Genomic DNA, 7,099 nt, shown 5'->3' on the forward strand with positions numbered 1-7,099 from the left:
ACGGATATACCTACTTTAGCAAGGCGAAGTGATAGAAGATAGAATAAAGACTAGCTTATATATATATATATAAGTGAGTCAAATCAGATGGTGTAAACATAAACTGGTGATCCTTATTAGGTATATAACAAAGCCAAGACAACTCGATGAATTTTAATTTCAGCAGGTTACATGATAAACATTTGCAGTAATATACGTACCTACAATCCTTTATAAATACTCCTGTATTTTATTACTACAACGCAGTTCAGTCTACATGGTATATGCATCTTATGTTTTGTATGAGTCATTGAAAGCAATAGTATTGGCAGACGCCCCGTCTGCTACATTTTCTCAAGTTGAATTACCTGTTTCAAGTGTTTGTGTTCAACTCACAATTGATTTGAATTACTATTACACCATGAAGTAATTATAATCTTTGATAGAAAGTTGCTAAGTATATTTCAAATTCCAAATTGTATAAAAGTGTCTACTGACTTTGCGATATTAGGTCTTCTACAGTCTGTATACCATAAAATGCTGGTCTCGAACACAGATTTCTTTTTAAATTTTCTCATTATTCGTTTGGGCCATTTGAATTATTACATTGGCTATTAGATAGACTTCTTCTAAGCGAGAATCAGGCTTGATTAACGTATGTATATCTGCAATATCTTTACCGCCTAATAACGTTGTATAACCACTGCTGTGTTCCAGTTTGAAGGACATTGAAGGCAGTACCAGTAATTTTGAGACTTAAAATGTTTCTGATTCCAATCATATTCCTGGGCGAGGATAAGTAATCGAAAATATATTCTACAAACATGTCCATCATTCGAAAGAATTTATTAATGCACATATCCATATAGATATTCGCGTTCTGAGTGGGTTGAGGTAATGTCGCCATCCATCAGCCGTTTGACGTTGTCACTTTCAGTGTCAGGGTTGCAGCGGTGTCTATCTCGTTTATTTGCGAGTGGCTATTTTAATGTTTTTCGAGGAACTTGGCACAAGAGTACCTGTCAGTCAATAAGCAAGGTGACGCTGTATCCACGTTACAGAGGATCTACACGTCAAGATGGACACGGCGAGTCAAAATGTGGAGGTAGATAATAAAGAAAATAAGTGAAATTACGCCTGTTAGACGGTAGTAAATATTAAACCTCAAAGAATAGAAAGAGTGGAATAAATGTACGATTCTTAGTAGAAATAAACATTAACTTTGGAAAGAGGTAGTCGGTTAGTTTCGGCTTTGTCGAGAGTCGTCTCGTTTCTCTCACACTTATTAAAGGTTTTGTCCCTGACTTGCCAACTCTCCAACTGCTCGATATGTAATCTTTAAAGCTTAACAATGCAAATTCATTTATTAGCTTTTATTTCTCAATTGATATGTATTGCGCCAGCATACAACAATGGTTGTTTATGGATAATTTTACTAACGTTTTTTCTGTCATATGTTTGTACCGTAATCTATCACGTTAAGCCTCAGCTTCATGACCCAATTTCACTAGCATCGATGTATTTCAAACAGGTACATGACAACGCTTGACTATTTTGCAGATCACTAATTTTATAGGTAAGCGACCTCTCTAATGTTAAAATTATAAAGATCTGAACAAGTCAAGTCCTTCTGTAATTGTGAAGTAGCCGTATAATAAAATTATTATTCTAAACACTGTTTCTATAGATTATTTTGTTACCATGACCACGTTATAAATTTGCCAGAATACATCGAAATACAGAAATTGTAATCAAGAAGCCTAACAAGTTGCACAGTATTCTTAGCTTTCAAAACTACGAGTTTAACTCTGCCAACTCGAAGGTTACTAACTGGCAATAAAATTGTTGATATTTCATGGTGTTATGATTGTTACACAACACAGACGCTAGTACGTCATAACCCACAATTACTAATTAGTTGGGAGTTGTTGCGCGCAGGCGCAACTTGCGTGCTATTTCAGGCTGGCCCAGAAACTTTGTGACGTCAGCGTGGCACCATTCGGGCTTCCTTGCAACATACGTTTGTCTAAGCCCTTCATGAACCTTCGTGTGTTGGGAATTTACAAGACATTGACTCTTTTCTGATAGATTGGATAGTACTTTAGTCTTAATTGCTATATTTAGCTTATCTGTGATTTAATTAGCTTTTAGATATGCTTTTCAAACCGTGAAACAAAGGATTGCTCAGTTTTAGAGTTGAAACCAGACTTTTATTATATATAATCTGGTAAACAAAGTACACTAGGTTGAGTTTAACTAATTAAATAAATGACATTATAAGTTCTTCATTTGATCCAAAATATATTATAACGTACATCTATACCCTTATTGAAAATACGCAACGGCATTTTTAATTATAGTGACTCTCACGACGAAGTTGGTGAACCTTACTGTACATTGAGAATTATTGGGAGATCCTCCCATTTTTATACATAAGATTCTGATGTGGTGTCTGTGTGTAGTTTCAAGTGTATTACCCTAGTCTCTGAGATAGGTACGAAGCTATAAATCGAAGTGGTGCTAGCGGCACTCCACCTGGATCGGTTTGGCGGCGCGCCAACGGAAACGCACGCCTAGATCTAAACCTAGCGTCCAGCCTGCGGTTTCGTCTGGACTTTTCCTACTTTTGTGTATTTTTAGATGGCTTTAAACAAAGCTGCATTATTTTAAGAATTGTGAACTTCTGCAAATATGGAATTTACTAACGCTGAAGGCTTTTTAATTAAGTATTCTATCGGTACTCTTATATGTTTATTCCTATCTATTTTTTACACTTTTTAATGTTCACGTTATTACGAGAAACGTATTCTAATTATTTCAATCTTACACTTATTTCAAGATATGTGTGTTAAATCTTTGACTTCTCCCCTTTTTACTATTTTTATATTTGGCATATTCACTAGTGATATTTTTCTGTTTATTTATATTTAACATTTATGTAAATTTAAAATTTGACTGTAGTTAACATTTTAAAATATAAAATTGAATCTGTCATACCTTTTCTTTAAATGATTATTTATAATAAAAGAAGTTCTGATAATTACATATCACATTAAAATTGAAACTATATATCTCGATATATTAATTTTAAAACTGAACAAACAAACCTATTGGTATCATTATAGCACTTTCTTCTGCCATTTAACAGTATAGTGATATTTATGGGGTAGTAAATATTGTGAGTCAGAGTAATTCCTGGTTATTCTAGATAACGGAGTCATCGATTGGACACTACGCTTTGAATGAATCATTTTAACTCGTTCAACATTTGTCTTCCTAGGGTATTAGATAGTTTGGACAATAAATTGTATATAATATAATTGAATATATATTAACTTATGTACATCTTTATTTAAAGCAGGAGTCGTGTCTTTTCTCTGCGTTATGGTTCAAAACTCTGGCGCCTCGCCAGTTGGTTCAGTTTTAAATTTAAAGCAAATAAAGCAAACAATCGAAATGACAAAGATATTTTAACACATTATTAAAGCAAATGTAACTGGTATATGATTGAACTAAATGCTGTATGTAGAATTTTATTTTACTTTATTGCAATATTCTTTTGGTTCAGGACCTGTCCTGTGTTATAAGCGACGGAATTGATTCATGTCAAATAAAACAGTTGTGCAAAAGTTTTGAAGCGTATTTCATTTATTTTATTTAAAACCCTACCCTCAAAGAGCAAAGTAAATACTTATTCTAATTAAAATTTATCATGTTATTTTCATAATTAGATAAATGCTGCTATAACTAATATTTTTACAAACATTATTGCAATATGACTATAAAGCTAAGCTTTAATTCATTCTATTGACAATAAAATCATATTTAACTCTTTATTATCACTAAAAGGAAACTCAGCAAGTTTTGTGAATTTTATTACATACCTTTTAATTAATATTGCACAAGAATTTTCCGCTTAAAACTATAGCTGCACGTCGAATACTATGTTATCACATTACATATATTTGATCACAACATATAAATGATACAATCTTGGCAAGCGAGATATATACAATGATACAAAATGACGATGATCTTCACGTCTTCTTCTTCAATCAGTAATAGTACATTTTGTATGTGGGCACACTAAACACATAGTCCAGAGACGGACCTCTGGTTTGGAAGAAATGATTCTCGTAACAATAGACACGCCCTCTGTACCTGTACCAATAATTCACATTATGACATCAGATAGTCACTTCGGCGGTGATAGTTAAATACTAGATCAGAATGAGGTTATGTTAGTCGTGATCAACCCGAAATAATAATGATACATGCTTATGATTATCTATAAAATCTATCTACATTATGGCGTCGTTTCCGCTATTTTGACACTCGAATCTAAAATAATTTGTGTTGATGATTGTGCTAAATATGTCAAAATTTGTGTTTAGAAGCCGTGGGGGATGTATCTGTGTTTATGGAGCTATATAAACAACGTTACGGCCATCGCAGTCGGGTAAGAAAACAAGTGCAATAATAGGCGAAATTAGATCACACCGTGTGGCAAGCCGCGGTGCAACGAACTCCAGCTAAAATCGTACAGTATTAGAGCCCACGGCGGAATGTGTGACCCATCAAATGCTATAAAGATGCATTCTTAATATATCACCAACGCAAACTGGTTTCCTGGTTGTTCATGACGTATGTGGGTTAAATATTATAACGTCGTTAGACAAAATGGGTAGACAACGATGAAAGATGAATGTAATGGTCTGATTTAGTTTGGTGTAGCGAGTCGAGATTCAGAAAGTGTTCGCGGTAATAGAACCAAAGTAGTGCGTAACGCATGCCAAACGTATAGTGTGTACTCACTTGGATCCAAGAGCGGATTTGCTGTCGAGAACCTCAACAATGTCACCCGACTTGAGTGACACCTCGTCATCAGCGGTCGCGGTGTAATCCGTAGCCGCTACCACCACATCCCTCTTACCCGCAAACAAATAAAAAAATATTAAGTATCGAAAAGCAACTATTGTTTATATTTTCTAAGACTAACCTAGTTTAGGGTTACCTTAGGGGGACTTCTGCTACAACTAGAGCGAGATCTCGACATAGACCTCGAGGAATATCGTTTGTAACTTGGTGTGGTCTCTAAGCTGCTCATTCTGCTCCTAGTGTTTTCTCGGTCCAGTAGCACTCCGCTATATTTTCTTCCCCAGCCGCCTAATCTAGTTATTCTTTGATTGTTGCTAATGTTACAGTATCCAGTAAATGTTTGGAGGTCTTCATCGTCGTCATCAACGACGGGGCAGCTGTACATAGAGAAGCGATGCGCAGTCGGTTGACTAAGGTTTAAAGCTGAGAATACATGTAATGGTTCAAAGTGTCTGATTCCATTTTCATCGAGTACTGTATACGCTACTTGTCCAGTTAGTACTGCCCGGCTAGTTTCATCGGAGGAACAACCGCTTGTAAACCTTTCTTCATGATCAAAAGAGCCCCAGAAACATGCTTCCTGCGCTGGAATAAAAAGTCTTCCATAGCGAGACTATTTTCAGGCTGAAGCAAACTTAGCGGGACATCTTCAGAGGTCATTAAAGGTGGGTCTTCGGGAATAATCATGAGCGCAGCACTCTCTCGCACTAGGTCCCTGAGTTTAGGATCTGTGCGAGCGAGTTCTGGGTCTGATTCTAATTTGCGTAAAGCTGAGTGCAAACTTGGAGTTTTATCGGCGAGTTTCCTCATAACTGTCAAGCGTTTTAAAATATTTAGACTAGTAGTATCAGCAGCTATTTTTGACAAACTATCTTCTTCATTTACGACTTTCATTAACTTCAAAGCAATGTCCCTCATTCCGAGTATTTTCGCGAGTCCCACAGATTGTATGATTAATTCTTTCAAATTTTCTTTGTCGTTTTCCTGTAGCATAGTTTCTACTTCTTTGCTGCTTGCTTCTTGGACAGCAGCTACTATGGCTTTTTGCAGCGTCTCTGTCGCTTCATGGTTAGTTCTGATAAATGAGATCGACTCTGAAATACAGCCTAATACGTGATGCAAAAGCTTTGTGTCGCTTTTTGAAATGTTTTTGAATGCTGGCCCCAAGACTTCATTTTCAGTACTCAAAAAATCACCGAATTTTTCTATTATATCTTCTTCGGTTAAGGAATGTTTGTGTAAGACATTATTGATGGCAATTTTTATAAGTTAACTTTTGATTCTGATGTGTTTTCCAGGATTTCTTCGCAAAGATTTTCTTTGTCTTCTTCTTTTTGAAGTATATTGTACATGGCGGATACCAAGTCAGCGTCGATGGTTTTTCCCAATATGGTGTCTATAGACTTGAGGATCATTTGATACTTTTCCTTGCTGTTATTATTGTTAATTTCTTCAAACTGTTCAGCAGTGACTAGAGCTGCAAGAACAGCTGCTGCAATCGAGTTTTTGACGTGCTCTTGATGAACACTTTGCCCATTGCCGCCGGTGTATCCATCTCGTTCATGAATTTCCATCTTTTTCTTATTGACTCTTCCTTTTTTGGCTTCATTACTTGAAGTTTCACTCTTATGATTTTCGTGTATTTCAGATTTTAAGTGAGCACTCATTTCTATGATTGAAGTAATGACATCCATTAGTTGATTTGCAACTTCGTCTTTCAATCCAAATCTGTCACAAATGCTTTTAAAGCTTCGGCGTTTTTGGTGTGGTTTAACACGACATTGCTGGCAAATCTGCTGGTACTTGGCGACCAATTGACATTCCAGCTTCTGACAATTGTCTTAGCATTTTAGTATCTATGGTAAGTTCTCCCTTAGTTGAAGTAGTGTCATTAGGATTTGTCTTTACTTTTAGCAGTTTCAATTCTTCGGGAGTGACAACAAAACTTTGGACAGAAAATTCAAGACCTTCCTCACCCTCTGTCAGGTCTGGGGCTACGAATTTTAAGCCTTCGGGTGTCTGTACTATTTGCCCGGGTACGAACGTGACGCCGTTGTCATCTGTTTCTATAACCCGCCCAGGTACAAATCTTGGTCCTTCTTCAGTGTCCACTACTTGCCCGGGGACAAATCTTGAACCTTCATCTTCTGTAGATATTACTTGACCTGGTATAAAAGTAGGGCCAGCTTTGGTCTCAATAATTTGTCCCGGTACAAATCGAGGGCCGTCGATAGTGTGAATT

The 7,099-nt window shown here is 36.3% G+C and overlaps 1 protein-coding gene and 1 long non-coding RNA gene across 2 annotated transcripts in view; one reads left to right on the forward strand and one right to left on the reverse strand.

Annotated features, from left to right (window-relative positions):
- LOC119190594 overlaps positions 1 to 7,099 on the forward strand; it is a 95,222-nt gene that overhangs the window by 44,471 nt on the left and 43,652 nt on the right. The gene's annotated exons all lie outside the window — the stretch shown is intronic.
- LOC119190595 overlaps positions 4,049 to 7,099 on the reverse strand; it is a 16,146-nt gene continuing 13,095 nt past the window's right edge. The window contains exons 2-3 of the long non-coding RNA XR_005113015.1: positions 4,795 to 4,905; positions 4,049 to 4,140 (exon numbers count right to left, since the gene is read on the reverse strand). This is a non-coding gene — a long non-coding RNA (uncharacterized LOC119190595). The remainder of the gene's footprint in view (positions 4,141 to 4,794; positions 4,906 to 7,099) is intronic.

This window comes from Manduca sexta, chromosome 25 (genome assembly GCF_014839805.1).
Source record: "Manduca sexta isolate Smith_Timp_Sample1 chromosome 25, JHU_Msex_v1.0, whole genome shotgun sequence".
Classification (NCBI taxonomy): domain Eukaryota; kingdom Metazoa; phylum Arthropoda; class Insecta; order Lepidoptera; family Sphingidae; genus Manduca; species Manduca sexta.